At 41.9% G+C, this 19,083-nt stretch overlaps 1 protein-coding gene across 1 annotated transcript in view; it reads left to right on the top strand.

Annotated features, from left to right (window-relative positions):
• The window catches only part of LOC126278799 (neural-cadherin-like), a 232,353-nt gene that overhangs the window by 111,300 nt on the left and 101,970 nt on the right, over positions 1 to 19,083 (top strand). The gene's annotated exons all lie outside the window — the stretch shown is intronic.

The following is a 19,083-nucleotide window of genomic DNA, read 5'->3' as shown; positions in this document are numbered from 1 at the left end:
GTCAAATCGAAGTGTTTAGTGATCATTGTACTTCACTAAGCTCTAAGAATGTGAACGCAGGTCTGGAGACTACAGTCACGAGAGCATTTGAATATGGCAGTGGGGAGGCAATGCTTTACCTTTCTGTAGTTTCCACATACGAGTGAGAAACTGCTTATCTTAGTGAAGCATTTTCTCCTTCTGTATTGCCTTCTCTCAACTTCCTACAGTTTTTTAGTTCCACCTGTGGATTCACGAACTGAGTCAGATTTGTTGTTGACAGCAGGTATGGTGAGCACATGAATGGGCGCCTTTTCCTGCCTAGAATGTTCCGTGTAGCCAGCCAGGCCGAAAACTAATCCACGCGAGTGAAAAGTATCCTATGTTAAACGAAGCTCGCAATTCTTTCCAATATCTTGGCATTTTTTAGACTCTTAGTTCTGAAATTACCTTATGTAAGGTGACCATATTTCTGGGAATCGAAGCTGAGACCATTATTATAACTGCTCACCGCTCGAAGTGCAACAATGCTCTGTAATTGTTCTACATTATAGAAGGGTACGGCAAAATGAATACTAGGCACCAAATGAAATTGTAATAAATGTAATATAAAATGTAGGCAGTTTCCTAGTTACTGTATGATTATAATACACTCGTATCTTAAAAGTTAGTAAACAGAACACAACACTTACTCATGTCACTGCACAAAGCTTATAATGCTCATTGCCAATCGTCCATTTCCCCAAACTTCTGTGATGAATGAATTTCATGCTGCAAATGTTTACTTCCTTTTAAATTTAATGAAGTCATGGAATTCCAAACACGCAACATTATGATTGCATAACTGCTTTCAAAGTAAATAAGTTATTTAACGTATGTGAGTTTGTTTGCCTAAATTTGATTTAATTGAAAACAGAGCTATATCGCATTGTTGATAACACTGGATTATGAATACATTACTTACCTCTGCTGAAATTCAGAACTGAAAAAGAACTGCCGTGTGAGCATTGTGGAGTTGGTTACATTCTAACAAAACGAATTAAATAACCTATCAGCTGTGCTGCACTTTCTACAATACTCACACCAACAAAATACATACGAAATCATTAGGGTTACCACGAAGCAAATGAAGCTCAGTAATACCACCTTCTGCGAAAATATGAATGCATCATCACGAAGGCCGTGTGACCACATGTCATATTACGGTTCGCCATGGTATTTTAGACGGGATTTACGTCTTTTTGGCTCACAATGGATTCTCGATAAATCCACATTTTTAGGACGTCAGACGTCAGACGTCAGACGCTGTTATGATGAGTCGGCGTAGCGGGGGCTTTATTGTAACGGTTTTTATGGAAATAAAGTGGTGAAGGTTAATAAGTCGGTGGTCATGTGTTTCTGTATCTCATGGGCCCAATGCTTACATGATCTGCACAAATATCAAGGGAGACCCTAAGCCAAGGACAAAATCCATAGCGCTTTCTAATATATCTACATCTACGTGGATACTCTGCAAATCACATTTAATTGTTTGGGAGACGGTTCATCGAACCACCTTCACAGTTTTCTGTTATTCCAACCTCGTATAGCGTGCGGGAAGAACGAGCTCTGATTTCGCTTATTTTATCATGGTGATTGTTTCTCCGTATGTAGGCCGGCGTCAACAAAATATTTTCATACTCGGACGAGAGAGGTGGTGATTGGAATTTCGTAAGAAGATTACTCCGCAATGGAAAACGCTTTTGTATTAATGATGTCTATCCCAAATCTCGCATCATTTCAGTGACCCCTGTTTAGCGGAAATACAAAACGTGCTGCCCTTCTTTGAAGTTTTTCGATGTACTACTCCGTCAGTCCTATCTAGTAACGATCCCACAACGCGCAGCAGTATTCTAAAAGACGACGGACAAGCGTAGTATAGGCTGTCTCTTAGAGATCTGTTACATTTCCTAAGTGTCCTGCCAATAAAACTCAGTCTTTGGTTAACCTTCCCCACAACATTTTCTGTCTGTTCCTTCCAGTTTAAGTTGCTCATAATTGTAATTCCTAGGTATTAAGTTGAATTTACGGTCTTTAGACTTGACTGATTTATCGTGTAACTGAAATTTAACGGATTCCTTTTACCGCTTATGTGGATGACCTTACACTTTTCGTCATTTAGGGTCTATTGCTAATTTTCTCACCAAACATATATCTTTTCTGAATCGTTTTGCAATTTCTTTTGATCTTCTGATGACTTTACTTGTCGATAAATGACAGCGTCATCTGCAAACAACCTAGGACGGCTGCTCATATTGTCTCCCAAAACGTTTATATAGACAAGGAACAGCAAAGAGCTTATAATGCCACCTTTGGGAACCCCAGAAATCACTTCTATTTTACTCGATGACTTTCCGTCCGTTACTATGAACTGTGACGTCTCTGACAGGAAATCTTGAATCCATTCACATAACTGAGACGATATTTCATAGGCATGCAATTTCACTGCAAGCCGCTTATCTGGTACAGTGTCAAAAGCCTTCCGGAATCCAGAAATACGGAATCAATTGGAAATCCCTTGTCGATAGCACTCAACACTTCGAGTTAGTTGTGTTTCACAAGAATGATGTTTTCTAAATCCATGTTGACTGTGTGTCAGTAGGCCGTCTTCTTAGAGGTCTTGAACTCAATATATGTTCCAAAATCCTGATGTTGTTGATGATATGGGCCTGTAATTTAGTGGATTAATCCAACTATCTTTCTGGAATACTGGTGTGACCTGTGCAACTTTCCAGTCTTTGGCTACGGCTCTTTCGTCGAGCGAACAGTGGTATACGATTGTTAAGTATGGAACTATTGCATCAGCGTACTCTGAAAGGAACCTAATTGGTATACTGTCTGGACCAAAAAACTTGCTTTTATTAAGTGATTTAAGTTGTGAAACGAGGATACCTGCTTCTACGTTACTCATATTGGCAGATGTTCTTGATTCGAATTTTGGAATATTTACTTCGTCTTCTTTTGTGAAGGCGTTACGGAAGGCTGTAACTCAACACGCTGAAGTGGGACCGCGCACATTGGGACGCGACGCTATGGTGACGCGAAACGCGCCTACGCCAGGTCGCGTGGCGTGATGGTTGCAGCCGTGCGAACACTGTGGGAGTGGTGGAGAGGGGTCGAGGGTGGAGGGGAAAGGCACTTCTGCGATATGGTCCCTCAGGATAACCGCCTATAGGCTGTGGTACTGTTGGCCGTTCGAAAAATATTGCCTGATTACTGAACTTTGTCCGTAAGTAGTGTTTCGTGTTTCGCCATTTATGCTCTAGATCTCTTTTTATTACTTCATTATATTTTTCATTTATTTATGTGTATATACGTTCGCTGCTTTGTTTCGTTTTTTCTTTTTTTTTTCCAAGATCAATGCGCAATTCAGTGAATGATAGCCATTAGCCACTGGGATTATATCTTCTGCTTCCATAATGTCTTCAAATTCCAAGAAGGGATAGACAGTTTATTGCTAGTGAAATGGGAAGTAATGTTATAAAAGTCATATGATCAAAAAGCACGGCTGGAAATTTAAATATACAGTGAAACAAGGTGCTGCCTTTTTTGGCATTTCTGTACGATCAGTTACAAAAATTCGAAAAGAGGAAGTTCCATAGATGTATCAGTTTCCTTTGTGCTCCTGCTACAAGGCGTCCAAGATCCGAAGTATATGAGTTTCACTGTGATTACTTGGATATGGCGTAATAAAATACTTTACACTACATGCGCGCAGACATCATGTTCTCACAGTAATTTAGAAACAATCGAGAAACCCAATTAATGACAATGTTTTAATTGACGCAAAGTGAAAAAAAAGCATATGAATGGTTACATACACGGTATCATCATCGATAAACTGATTACACAACAGGCCAGACAAATGAAGCATGCAGTGGGTATTTTTCGGAAAATATGAGTGTCCTGGAAGTGTCTGGGGCTATAATATATTTAATTTACTGAAATGTATTGCTGACGAGGCAGGCCTACATTCATAACAATGTTTTTTTTTAAACGATGTGAACTCTTCCCCGAAAGGGCATACCTGGCTAGCTTCCGGTTTCCTGTCGCACCCTTTATCCTCAGCTGGTGACAGTGCATTAATTGTTTACTTTTCTGAATAATACCTATTCTGTTCTCGAATCACGCGTTGTCAGTTTGGCAAACCGTAGATGAGTAACCAGCGTCTGGCATGTGCACGTCATTTCGCCTGGCGGAGTCATTATTTTAATATTGCTCAGATGAGGAACAGGAACGAAACCCTTTGGGAAGTTTCGATTCCAATTGTTCAGTGTTAAAAATACAACGGGTTACGGGGAGTCAACCAAAACTTCAACAGAATTGGCGATTTCTTTTTGTGTAAATTGTTAACCTTTTCTCATTCGAAGAAGCATTATCATTAACGAGTAACAGCTACATTTCTCTTGTTGCCAGGTTTAATTGTGTTTGCCAAAACACAGTATCATTTGCACAAACTCACCTTGCAGCAGCTATCGCCACAGAATGCTGAGACGTATTGTCTAATTAAACAAGCAATTGGCGACCAAAGAGACCTATAGCTTACAGAAAACCTCATTGCTATAATATGCTGTCATCATTTCAAAGAAACTGATTATGTCAGAGACTTGCTAAATCTGCCACAGAAACAAATGCTTAAAAGTAATTCATTTCTATCGTGTAATTTGCCTTGTAGTAGTAGCACCTGTAATGGCACATCACATGCAGCAGAAGGAATGTTTCGACAGATGTGAGAGCCATAGAAGAAACATAGAGGCTTTAGAGACTTTAGAAAAGCTTCTATCACAGGAGATGAATGCTGATAAATGTAAATGTAGATATGAATTTGTTTGTAATGATTCATACAAATCTCATTTACAGACCTTTATAGCGGCATTACTTACTTACTTTTCGGCGCTACAGCCCATGTAGGGCGTTAACCTCTCTGATGATCACAGCCCAACCCTGACGATTTTCTGCTCGTTTCCTCCATCTCCTGACTCCAATCTTTCTCAAATCATTTTCCACATCCTCCAGCCATCGTTTCTGGGGCCTCCCTTTGCTTATTTTGCCACCTGGATTTCCTGTGTAAACGTTCTTGACAGCTTGATTTTCCGACATTCGCTCTACATGGCCCAGCCATCTCAATCTGTTACACTTTATTTCAGTCACCAAGTCAGGATTTCTATACAGTTCTTCCAATTCCTTGTTTCTCCTTATCCTCCATTGCCCCATGTCATACACGCCTCCAAAAATCTTTCTTAATATTTTCCTCTCCCATCTCAAGAGCTCTTCTTCTGCTACAGTCATTGTCCATGTTTCTGAGCCATACATTACCACCAGTCTTATGACTGTTCGATATATAGTCACCTTCGATTTTCTACTCAGGCTATGTGACTGAAGGATCTTGATCAGGGCCCAGTAGGCTCTAATTCCTGCAGTAATCCTAGATTTTATTTCTTCTCTTACTCTGCTATCCTCTGTAACCAGCATTCTCAGTTATTGGAACTTCTCACATCTCTCATAATTGCTTCTGTTCAACTTAATTTATTTCTCTTTAACAACAGCATTTTTCCTGGAAGCAAAAAGATACTGTGTTTTTGTGTTGTTTAAGACCCAACTGTTCTGCCCCCTTTTCCATTCTGCCAAATCCTTCTTCCATTTCTTTCAAACTTCTAGACAGTATACACACATCATCGGCAGAAGCTAGATTTTGACGCATACGGTTCAACAGAGTACCACATCAGTTATCAGTCTCCACACTTCGCATCACTCTCTCCAACACTATGTTGAAGAGTAGCGTGGATAATACATTACCCTGTCTTAACCCTAGGTTAAGGGGCATTAAAGAGACTAATCGAATACTAGGCAAAATATTTTAACCCAGTCAAGTCAGAAATTTGTTACAGACATTAAAACAGGTTCTGTTTGTCAAAGTGCACATTTGTGAGTTGGTGACGTTTCGCAGAAAGCTTACAATTTTCTTTGGAAAAAACTCAGTTATCCTCTACCTGCAGTATCAACCTTACACTCTTTAAGTTACCACTCAGGTGTTTTGAAGGATGGTTTAGTTGCATTATCTAATTCAGATGCGTTCTACAGATGATGCCCTCTCTCCCTCCATTTATTCCTCCTATCAACTCTGATCCTCACTCCCCCTCCTTTCCTCTGTCCTTTCCCTGGGCTCCCTCTCCCCCCTTCCATCCTCTTTTTTCCCCACCTCCCCTCTCTCTGCCCCCTTCTCTCCCCCAAGTCCTTTTGCATTTCCCTCCTCTGCCTCTTCTTATTCCCTCTCGCGTCTGCCCTGCCCCTCTCCCCCCTTATGAGTCCTCTCTCTTCTTGGTTCTCCCCCTTTCATTTTCTTCTCTCCTCCCTCCTTGTTTTCCCCCTCCTCCAGGTCCCCCCCCCCCATCTGCCTTTGGCTCAGGAGTGTCATATTTGTGCCACCATTTTCGTGCAGTGTTTTACAGTGTGTTTTTTCCAGTGAGTGTTCCATGGTGTGTCTTTAGGGAAGTGTAGCGAACAGCCATCATACTGTCGCTGGGTGTGATTTTTTTTTGTTTTTTATTTCTTGCGAACAGAAACCAGACTGTCGCCATGTTTTTTAATTGTGTGTCTACTATGTTACTTGTCTGATTCCTGTGTATTTTATCGACATTGCCAACCCCTTTTGCATTTTTACGCCCTTTTACACTTTAAGTCATCGTTTTATCGCCTTTTTTCCTTGTTTCTTTCTTTTTCCTTTTCTTAAAAAAAGTCTGTAGGCTGCAGAGCAGCGTACTAAGCTGCTGCCAGCCCGCCCTCTTGGGGAGGAGTTGAAAATCAATAAAGGAAAAAAAAAAAAGAGAGAGAGACTCAGATGCGCCAGCAGTCGCAGCTTGTTGACGTTACCTGAAATGGCGCTTTTTAGTAAAGCTGTATTATCAGAATGGGGAATGTGCTACTTCAGCGTTACGATCCTATCGTCATAGGAAGGGGATTCGAACGGGTAAAAGTCCGTTGACAAATGCAGGTGTGGCGAGAATCATTTCGAAGTTCGAAGCCACGGGTTGTTTAGACGATAGACCCCGTAGTGGACGATCGAGCACAAGGCGTAATGCTGCTGAGGCAGTTCTGGAAGAAATGGAGACTGTAGCCGGTTCGTCTATGCACGGGAAAGTCAGCGCTCGTGCAGTCGCACGTCGCACCGGCATTCCATACACTACTATTTGGTTGGCACTGAGGCGTACCCTCCGATGCTATCCGTACAAACTCCGTCGGCATTATGAACTTTTACCTGGCGATTTTGTGAAGCGGAGAGCATTTGCGGTGTGGGCGTTTCAAAATATGGCGCAATATGACGATTGGTTGAGTAATATGTTGTGGACCGACGAAGCTCATTTCACGCTCCGAGGGTCTGTCAACGCCCACAACTGCAGAATTTGGGCTACCGAAAATCCTAGAACTGTCGTGGAAACTCCATTGCACGACGAGAAAGTCACGGTATGGGTTGGATTTACCACATCTACCGTTATCGGGCCTTTTTTCTTCGAGGAAATGCGTGATTCTGGTTTTGTAACTGCTACCATGACGGGTGAGAGGTACGCCGATATGTTACAGAATCACATCATCCCCAGCCTGGGTGATAAACACCTGCTGGAACGTACGATGTTAATGCAAGATGGCGCTCCACCCCATATTGCTAGACGCGTGAAAGATCTCTTGCGCGCGTCGTTTGGTGACGATCGTGTGCTCAGCCGCCACTTTCGTCATGCTTGGCCTCCCAGGTCTCCAGACCTCAGTCCGTGCGATTATTGGCTTTGGGCTTTCCTGAAGTCGTAAGTGTATCGTGATCGACCGACATCTCTAAGGATGTTGAAAGACAACATCCGACGCCAATGCCTCACCACAACTCCGGACATGCTTTACAGTGCTGTTCACAACATTATTCCTCGACTACAGCTATTGTTGAGGAATGATGGTGGACATATTGAGCATTTCCTGTAAAGAACATCATCTTTGCTTTGTCTTACTTTGTTATGCTAATTATTGTTATTTTGATCAGATGAAGAGCCATCTGCCAGACAGTTTTTGAACTTTTGTATTTTTTAGTTTTTAATAAAACCCCATCTGTTTCAATTTGTAACTCTCTATCTACATTATTCCATGATTTATTCAGTTTTCAAATTTATACTTTTTGATCACCTGGTACTTGCAGCTACAATTTCTTGAGTGGAAACGATAGTGCACACCTGTAAGCTGAAGTTCATTTAAACACGTGAGAGATATAAAATGAAAATGAGTGTTATGTAGATCTTTTACGCTCGATAACACTTTTCACAGAGACAGTTTAACAAATTGCAATCCCATTTCGACTGTTTACTTTGACAGAAAATCCCAAAAACAGACTATACTTTGCCTTTCTTTTTTCAGGTTTCGATTCGATACGTGCTTGAACTTTTTAAAAATCATCATTATCTGTTTAAAAGCTGGACAAGTTACAGAATGTAGCAGTAACACTCTAACAATAGCGGAATAGCAATTTATATTTCTTTTTTTTCTACCAGAAACGAAAACATACTCCAATACATCGCATAAATGCACCACCCACATGACATATCGCTGCTCGCGAAGCAGACACCGGTCCCGAGGCCCACGAGAAAGACAGGCCATGGTGAATACGTCACGAAGGTACCCCTGAACTCGCTCGCTCGCTCAGCTCAGCCGACAAAAGTGCGCTTCTAAATCTGTTAACTCATGGCTGGGCGTGTACGTACTAACGAGAATTGCATCTTCTACTGGAATCTGATATTATGAAGTCTTACAGGTGAACAGTACTACAACAAAATTTAATTTAATATCAATAATCCTTATAAATGGTATAATGGCTAGTTTATTTCATGCAGGAAATGGTGCCTTATGCAACTGATAAATACTTTGGCATGACTTTAATTTTATTGTAACCCAGTGCAGCCATAAGATATTATAAGTAGGCATATGGACTTCCTATTATTGCAGGACTAATACAGCAAGACTATAATAGCGAATTCCAGTAGAAGATGCAATTCTCATTTGTACGTACAAACCTAGTAACGAGTTAACACGTGCAGAAACGTAGTTCGTTTGCTGAGTTGAGCGAGCGAGCGCACGTCAACCTTCATGACATACGCACCGCAGTCTGTCTTTTTCGCAGGCCCCGCGCTGGTCCTTAATGACGTCATAGCGTCAACTAATAGCGGAACAGAAGGCTTACTGCCCATCATTTTTCTATGGATCTTGATTGCGACCAGGGAGTGGGGTGGCAGTAGGGAGAATGGCTTGACGGCGTGGACGGCAAACGCACAAGCCCAGTGATCTGCAATCTTTCTCAAACCATTATCAAGAACCTATTCAACAACAAAAATTGACTGTCACATGTCTCACGCTGTTATTCATCAGCCTCATGACGAACTGCTTATCATTTCGTTAATCGTCAGAGTTATTATGACATTTCAAAATTAAGCAAGCTCTTGCAAGAAAATCGAATATTTTGCAATCAAAACTATAGGTAGCTATGAATTTTCGTTTGGTGAACGTTAGATGATATATTGCTATGTATCAAATATAGTTAATATATTGAACTGTTCTTTACACTTGAGATGGGAACTGCAACTCCTCCGTTCTTGAGAAAATTGATTGTACGTAGCGTACTCCTTTCCGCTCACGCGTCCAGACAATAAAGTGAGAATGAAATATTCATTACACCCTTGTATCTCATAAACGATTTGTGAGATTGAAACAAGATTTTGACGAATGATAGCACGCAAAGAGGAGAGTATGTTGCCTTATTGGTACTGTGCGTAACTTCCTTATCTAGTACGTTACACAAGTAACTACAGATTTTTCAGTGACGTAGCGTAATTTTTAAGGGTCATCGACAGCTGGTGAAACGAGAATTGTTACAGGTTCCTAGAAACCACAAGCTTTTGACACATGGCTCTGCATTCACAGTAGGATTCATACCTATTGTAAAAATTGTGGAGTCAACTGCCAAAGTGTTGTGGGATTGCCTCCAGCCATGACACATGAGTGCCTTCTGAGGATGATTGTCTAAATACTGTAAATGATTTATATAACATACAGAATTTTCCAAATGCAGTCAGTGATGTTGATAGAAAACACATTTGTTTAAAAAGCTCGAAAAATGTTTGTAACTACAAAACATTTTCATTCAATAATCCCACAAGCAGTTGCAGATCCTCACAGGAAATTCATTGCAATAGATCTTGGCTGATATGCGAAGGAAAGAGAAGGTGGTAGATTTCATTCTTCTAGTGTATTTCGCTTGATGCAAGAATGGGGACTTAATGTACTGCCAGACTCTCCACAACTAAAGACTTCAGGAGTGTTGGTCTATTGTGTTCAGTGGAGATCAGGCATATCCACTGTTGAGGCTTTTTACTAGTTCTTACAGTCGATGGGTTTTAGATCCAGGAAAAGAATATTTCGACAAATGCTTTTCCCGACCACGACGATTAATTGAATGTTCTTTTGGAATAATCACCTGTAATTGGAGCATTTTTTCGGAAGTCAATACAAACATTGCCAGAATTTTCTGCTGATATATGAAATGCACATTTTCTCCACTCCACTGCCACTGACCTAGAAGGATTCGTGAGTGCTGATGAGTAACATACAATATAAATCGAGTGATCTATACAAGGGACTTATCAGACAGTACGGAACTGTAGTAGAGCTTGAAATGAAGCTGCCCAGATGTGACAGATTTGAAAACTTTGTCTCACATAACAACACACGGTTTTCATATGTTTGTCAGCTATGATATTTCAACTTTATTTTCGCTTATCGTTTTAAGAGAATGACATAAAAAAGAGATTAAGAAAATGTATTCTGTACTTACAGTTTGTAATATTGCTGCCAATTATTCAGGTAATTTGTCCAAATGAATCAGCTGTGATGATACTTGTCTCGCTGGTTCTATAACAGATGCCGAGTAAAAATAAGCACTATCAATGCTTCCGCTGATGCCATTTTCTCCACAGTACAACCGCAGTCTAACACCATTGTGCTGCATTATGTGTATGCATAACAACGAACAAGCTGTCGGTCCGCATGAACGGCCACCGACAAACTGTACCCAAAAAACAAGTGGATCACTATGTAGCTGAACATGCTGCCAAACATGATACCCCTCATCTCAATGACTGTTTCACAGCCTGTGCCATATGGATCCTTCCCACCAACACCAGCTTTTCTGAATTTCTCAGGTGGGAACTTTCCCTGCAATACATCCTATGTTCCCATAACCCTCCTGACCTCAACCTTTGTTAGTCACTGTCCTCCCCCATCCAGCCCCCTCCCTGTTCCCATTCCAGCACTACACAGCCGTCATTTCACTGCCACACCCACTCTTTTCATTTCTTTTATTTCCCTCCTTTCCACTACTCACCCCCTCCCCCCTCTGCACCTTCTCTCCTGCTCTCCGTCTGAACTGCAACACTTGACTGTCCACCTCTCCCACCATACTGCATCTCCCCCTCCCTGCCCCAGCCTGCTCCTTACCACCATCCAGTCGCCACTCCCATCATGCACTGGTGCTGCAGCTAGCAGTGTAGTTTAATCTCTCAGAGACTGCAGATGTGTGTGCAAGTTGCGCTTGTGTGAGTGTGTGTGTGTGCGTGTGTGTATGTGTGTCTACTGCTGACAAAGGCCTTAATGGCCGAAAGCTATGATTGTGTGAAACTTTTTATTGTACCTATCATGGCTCAGCATCTCTGCTATATGGTGAGTAACAACTTTCCTTCTCTCATAAAGACTGAATATGTTATACTTCAAGCACCCAAATAAAGGCCATGATACCACATGGAATGCTCTCTGGTACTCACAGCAGTGGCCTGTACAAGGACTGATATCATCTGTCACTTTTATTTGCCAAACTGTACCATCAGAAGCCATCCCACATGCAAGAAGAAGACTGGAGTGTCTCCAGCCAGAGAAAGACAATGGCAGGGATGAAAAATTACTAGAGAGAGAGATAACCAGAGTAACTATGATGGCCAAGACATTTAATAAGGAAAGGCCCTCAGAAATCTAATGTGACTCTAAAGACAGTTCATTGAAAAGAAAAGATCTGGAGCTTCTTTCTACCAACTGAGGAACTGAAATGAGCTTGTGAATTGCAAAAGAAAACATTTTTTAAATTTATGGTTAAATGTTTTTGTGGAACATAACATACTTCCATGCTGCAGAGTGTAAGAAGGCACACAAGTATGAGCATGGAAGACCAATCAATAAAAGTTATCTCCCTCTACAGGTTCCAGTGATTTATTCAGTTGTGGACTCTCGTGAGATCTAGAGATTGTGAACCATTAGAAATTTGGAAGACGCACTGAAAAGAAGGATCAAATCTACCACTGATCTTGAACGAAGTAGGGCTGTATTTGAAAGCAAATTTTGGACCTAAAGGCTATATGACCATCAATCACAAATTACATGATTTGTAAGACCTTTAGTAGGTGGTATGAAGAAATAAAACAGAGTATCTTACCAAATCAATATTTTATGACTACAACAACTAGTGAGCAGCCATACCATCATAACCACCACACTGCAATGGCATTCAAAAGCTACTGTTGTCATGTGTATCTCTTTTCATTACATGTCACAAGGAACAGAATTTAGCAGAAGCATAAGATCATCAAAAACTGGCTCCTTGACTGAGCTGTAGTACCCACTAATGGAAAGGTAGTTTGAGAAACATGAGAAGACACATCCCACTATCCAATAGAAAACCATTCAACCAAGTGATAAAAGTATTCTCACGTCAACTAGTCCTGGCCTGAGCAACCAGAGTCTGTGGTCGTGTGTGTGTGTGTGTGTGTGTGTGTGTGTGTGTGTGTGTGTCTGTCTGTCTGTCTTCTCTGTTCTGTCTATTTCTAATGAGAGGCCTTGTTGGCCAAAGCTCACTTTCTGACAGTCTTTTTGTTGTGCCTATCTGCACTCAGCATCCATGTTGTATGGTGAGTAGCAACTATCCTTTTCATAATATTGTTACATCCCATTATGGTTTTGCCTGTGTGTAATTGTACACCTATATGATTCATGCATCTACTGTCCAATTGCATACATACATATGTTTACCTGTGGCACTCAACATATAACCCATATTTTCAGCATGAAAGTGCATTACTACATGCACCCAACATTTGTCAGAATGTTTGAAGAACTGACCATAGGCATGAGGTACTTGTGTGGTCCTAAGGTAACCTTTATTCAGTCCTATTGATCATATCAGTGATGCTGTTGTCTGAAATGTGCACGTCTGAACCCAGTCTTTGACTAGTCTTGAATTAGAGTAGTGTCTCAATCCTTTTAATGTCTCATGAAGTCAATGACATGTCATACCACTCAGTCATCAGGGGCAAAAGGTTTGTCATATGCCACTACAGTGTGCTTCACATCGGAAAGCTGGCTCTGCAGAGAGAAAGTGAAGTCAGAAGGGTCAGAATAAATGTGGTCTCAGCAAGGGGCAGGCAGAGGGGTGGGGGCCTTTTGCTTGGCCAAGTTTTACAAAGTGAGACTACAGACCTGATCCGGTTCATTCACTTGCAGTACATGATCATTGAAGTATGAAAATTATGTAGTCTGCAGTAATGTATCAGATTTTTATTAACATAAGGGACCCAAAAGGGCACTAAATGTCTTTGACTGGTGGTAGTGGTGGTGGTGGTGGTGGTGGTGGTGGTGATGGTAGTGAAAGTGCAGAGTGATTCAGAATGAGGTTGCCCTCTGATGTGGTACCCACTATAGATAGGTGTGTGTGATTCAACTCCTGATAGGTATAGTCCAACATCAGAAATGCAGAAAGCTGTGTACAAAACTATAAAGATATTTGTAGTGTAATGCATTTACTTGATTCACAGAATAGATTTAGTGCTAAGTAGTACCAGATACTCAAGTTACTGGGAAACAGTTTTACAATTACATCATGAAACAGGATTTCATTGCTATTTTTTTCTGCCGTGGCATGAATCAGAGTGTGCTTTTGGGAGAATGTTGAGCTATTGAAATAAATTAGCATCTTCTATTAATTATAATTAAGACTGATTGATGAAGGATATATTCTGCACATTTCACGGTAATCCAAAACATGCCACTATCATACAATTCAAGTAGTTGCTGTACTTTAAAAATGCATTCAATTATGCATCACAGGCTTGGAATTCCATGCATACCTTCCAAGAATAGAAGAGGGTGCTTCATACCACTGTAAATACGTAACATGCTTTTTAATCTCTATTATCTAACCTTTGTGACCATGACATGAAATGTATTTTGGAAATGTTTAATCTTATGGATTAGCTTTTTCATTTGAATGAAATATATGAGGTTAATTTCTTCTTAGTAACACATTCATAAAGATTAAATTAGATGACAGTGAAATTAGCTTCATACCTCTCAATTTCTTCAAGTGTTTCTTTCAGGCTGATTTCAGAAGAAACCTAACAGTGTAACAGTACTCAAACACAGGGCATGGTTGTAATGGTTTATATCTCCAAAATGCTACCCATCTACATCTATACTCTGCAAACCACTGTGAGGTGCATGACAGATGGTATGTCCCACTGTAACAGTTAATAGGGTTTCTTCCTGTTCCAGTCATGCATGGAGTGTGGAAAGAATGACTATTTGAACTCTTCTGTTTGTACAGTAATTATGCTAATCCTATCCTCACGATCCCTATGTGAGCAATACATTGAGGATTGTAGGATATTCCTAGAGTAATCATTTAAACCTGGTTCTTGAAACTTTGTTAATAGACTTTCTGGGGATAGTTAGCATCTATCTTCAATAGTCTTCCAGCTCAGTTCCTTCAGCATCTCTGTGACACTCTCGCACAGATTAAACAAACTTATGACCATCCGCACTGCACTTGTCTGTATACTTTCAATATCCCTGTTTCTCCTATCTGATAGGGGTCCTACACATTTCAGGAATATTCTAGAAGCAGTTGCACGAGTGATGTGTAAACAATTTCCCTTGTAGATTAATTGCAATTCTCTAGTATTCTACTGCTGTCTGCCACCTGCTTTACTGAGTACTGAACCTATGTGATCATTCAATTTCACATTCCTACAAAGTGTTAGACCCAGGTACTTTATGAGTTGGGTGATTCCAACAGTGAATCAGTGATATTACAGTCACAGGGCACTACATTTCTTCATTTTGTGAAGTGCAGAATTTTAGATTTCTGAATATGTTAAGCAAGTAGCCAATCCCTGCACCACTTCAAAATCTCATCAAGATCTCACAGGATATTTATGCAGCTTCTTTCTGATTGTACTTCATTACAGGTAACTGCATCTTCTGTAAAAAGCCTGGTTTTACTAATAATATTTTGTGCAAGGTCACTAATATACAACATGAACACCAAGGGTCCCAACACACTTCTCTGGGACAAACCCAAAGTTACTTCAACATCCGACAATGGGTCTCCATCCCAGATAACATGTTGTGTCCTCCCTACCAAAAAGTCCTCGGTCCGGTCATAAATTTCATTTAACATCCCACATGATTGTAATTTTGACACTAAGCATAGGTGTGGTACTGAGTCAAGAAATACTGCATCTACCTTGTTGCCTTGATCCAAAGCTTTTGGTATGTCACATGAGAAAAGTGCAAGTTGGGTTTCACATGATAGATGTTTTCCAGATCCATACTGATTGGCACTGAGGAAGTCATTCTGTTCATTATACCTCATTACATTTGAGTTCAAAATATTTTCTAAGATTCTACAACAAATTGATGTCAATGATATTGGACCGTAGTTTTGTAGCTCACTTCTACTACCCTTCTTGTAGACTGGCGTGACCTGTGCTATTTTCCAAGATCTGGGCACAGTTTTTTGTTTGAGGGATCTATGATAGGTTATAAATAGAAGAAGGACCAACTCAGCTGCAAATTCAGTATAGAATCTGACAGGGACTCCATAAGGGCCTGGAGCTTTGTTCAATTTGAGTGATTTCAGCTGTTTCTCAACAACCAGTGACAGTAATACATACACTCCTGGAAATGGAAAAAAGAACACATTCACACCGGTGTGTCAGACCCACCATACTTGCTCCGGACACTGCAAGAGGGCTGTACAAGCAATGATCACACGCACGGCACAGCGGACACACCAGGAACCGCGGTGTTGGCCGTCGAATGGCGCTAGCTGCGCAGCATTTGTGCACCGCCACCGTCAGTGTCAGCCAGTTTTCCATGGCATACGGAGCTCCATCGCAGTCTTTAACACTGGTAGCATGCCGCGACAGCGTGGACGTGAACCGTATGTGCAGTTGACGGACTTTGAGCGAGGGCGTATAGTGGGCATGCGGGAGGCCGGGTGGACGTACCGCCGAATTGCTCAACACGTGGGGCGTGAGGTCTCCACAGTACATCGATGTTGTCGCCAGTGGTCGGCGGAAGGTGCACGTGCCCGTCGACCTGGGACCGGACTGCAGCGACTCACGGATGCACGCCAAGACCGTAGGATCCTACGCAGTGCCGTAGGGGACCGCACCATCACTTCCCAGCAAATTAGGGACACTGTTGCTCCTGGGGTATCGGCGAGGACCATTCGCAACCGTCTCCATGAAGCTGGGCTACGGTCCCGCACACTGTTAGGCCGTCTTCCGCTCACGCCCGAACATCGTGCAGCCCGCCTCCAGTGGTGTCGCGACAGGCATGAATGGAGGGACGAATGGAGACGTGTCGTCTTCAGCGATGAGAGTCGCTTCTGCCTTGGTGCCAATGATGGTCGTATGCGTGTTTGGCGCCGTGCAGGTGAGCGCCACAATCAGGACTGCGTACGACCGAGGCACACAGGGCCATCACCCGGCATCATGGTGTGGGGAGCGATCTCCTACACTGGCCGTACACCTCTGGTGATCGTCGAGGGGACACTGAATAGTGCACGGTACATCCAAACCGTCATCGAACCCATCGTTCTACCATTCCTAGACCGGCAAGGGAACTTGCTGTTCCAACAGGACAATGCACGTCCGCATGTATCCCGTGCCACCCAACGTGCTCTAGAAGGTGTAAGTCAACTACCCTGGCCAGCAAGATCTCCGGATCTGTCCCCCATTAAGCATGTTTGGGACTGGATGAAGCGTCGTCTCACGCGGTCTGCACGTCCAACACGAACGCTGGTCCAATTGAGGCGCCAGGTGGAAATGGCATGGCAAGCCGTTCCACAGGACTACATCCAACATCTCTACGATCGTCTCCATCGGAGAATAGCAGCCTGCATTGCTGCGAAAGGTGGATATACACTGTACTAGTGCCGACGTTGTGCATGCTGTGTTGCCTGTGTCTATGTGCCTGTGGTTCTGTCAGTGTGATAATGTGATGTATCTGACCCCAGGAATGTGTCAATAAAGTTTCCCCTTCCTGGGACAATGAATTTACGGTGTTCTCATTTCAATTTCCAGGGGTGTATTTCATTCATGTTAAATTGGGACAATTCTCAAGGATTCTTCTTTGACAAGGAATATTTGAAAATGGAGTTAAACATTTCAGCTTTTTCTTTGCCACTCTCAATTTCAATTTCTGTCTCTTTCACTAGGGACTGGACACTAACTTTGGTGCCACTAACGCCCTTTACATATGACCAGAATTTCTTTGGATTCTGTGAAAGTTCACATGCAAGTATTCTGCAGTGGTAGTCACTGAAGGAATTGTGCATTGCTCCCTTGATAGCCAAATGTGTTTCAGTCAGCAACTCTCTATCTATAGCCCTATGCTTTTTTTAACACCTGTTGTGCAGTAATCACTGTTTCTTTGGATTTTTTTTTTCTACAGTGACTGTAGAACATGGAAGTTCCTTCCTATTATGAACAGTTCTACTGGGCACATGTCTATCCAGTGTATAGTCAACTATTCTTACAAATTTGAGCCATAGTTCCTCTTAATGCACCTGCCCTGTGCTGAAATTTTCTGGTTCCACATTGAGATATGACAGTAATGATTTTTTACAGTATTATCAAAAGGGAAGTTGCTACTCACCATTTAGCGGAGATGCTGAGTCACAGATAGACACAACAGAAAGACTCTTACAATTAAAGGTTTTGGCCATTAAGGCCTTTGTCAACAATAGACGACACACACACACACACACACACACACACACACACACACACACACACACACACACACACACAAATACACACAGACTCACACAAACGGAACTCGCACACTCAACTGCAGTCACAAGCAACTGAAACCACACTGCAAGCAGCAGCATCAGCACATGATGGAGTGCCAGCTGTGTGGGGGTAAGGAGGAGGCTGGCCTCAATCTTTATCGGTCATTGTACTTACCCATCCAACCTCTTACCTGTTCCCTTTCCAGCACTACACAGCCATCATTCCACCATCACACCCATCTCTTTATTTCTCTCCTTTATGCTACTCCCTCCCCCCCACCCCACCTCTGCCTCCCCCACCCCACCCCAGCCTCCCCCTTACCCACACCCAGTCGGCACTCCTATCATGCACTGCTGCTGATGCTTTCATTGTGATTTCAGTTGCCTGAGACTGCAGTTGTGTGTGCGAGTTGCATGTGTGTGTGTGTTGTTGTTGTTGACGAAGACTTTAACAGCCGAAAGCTTTAATTGTAAGAGTCTTTTTGTTAGACCTATTTGCGACTCAGCATCTCTGTTACATGGCGAGTAGCAACTTTCCTTTTCATAATACTGTTACATTCCATTCTGGATTTTCCATTGTTTAATGATTTTTTATCTAGTTTACTAACATGTATATATTTCTGCTTGTTTTAAACAATTTAAAATCCAGGATGGAATGTAACAATGTTTCTGCCTGTTTAGTTATCCTTTGTACATTGTTAATAATTGTTGTCATGACTGTCTTCATGGCCACTGATACCAGTTTCATTGTAGACTTTCTCAGAGAAGTCAGGTCTGTTTGCTACCATGGATCCAGTATATGACCACCATGAGTGGGGCTAGTATCTGTTACAGGTAGTTTTCATAGAAGATATAATATAGGAAAGTTTCACAGGATGCTTATCACACCCACCACTAACAAAATTGTGATTTTTCCC

Source organism: Schistocerca gregaria, chromosome 6 (assembly GCF_023897955.1).
Source record: "Schistocerca gregaria isolate iqSchGreg1 chromosome 6, iqSchGreg1.2, whole genome shotgun sequence".
In the NCBI taxonomy this organism is placed as follows: domain Eukaryota; kingdom Metazoa; phylum Arthropoda; class Insecta; order Orthoptera; family Acrididae; genus Schistocerca; species Schistocerca gregaria.
Note: the sequence above shows the minus strand (reverse complement) of the source record. Positions and strands in the feature narration are given on the sequence as shown.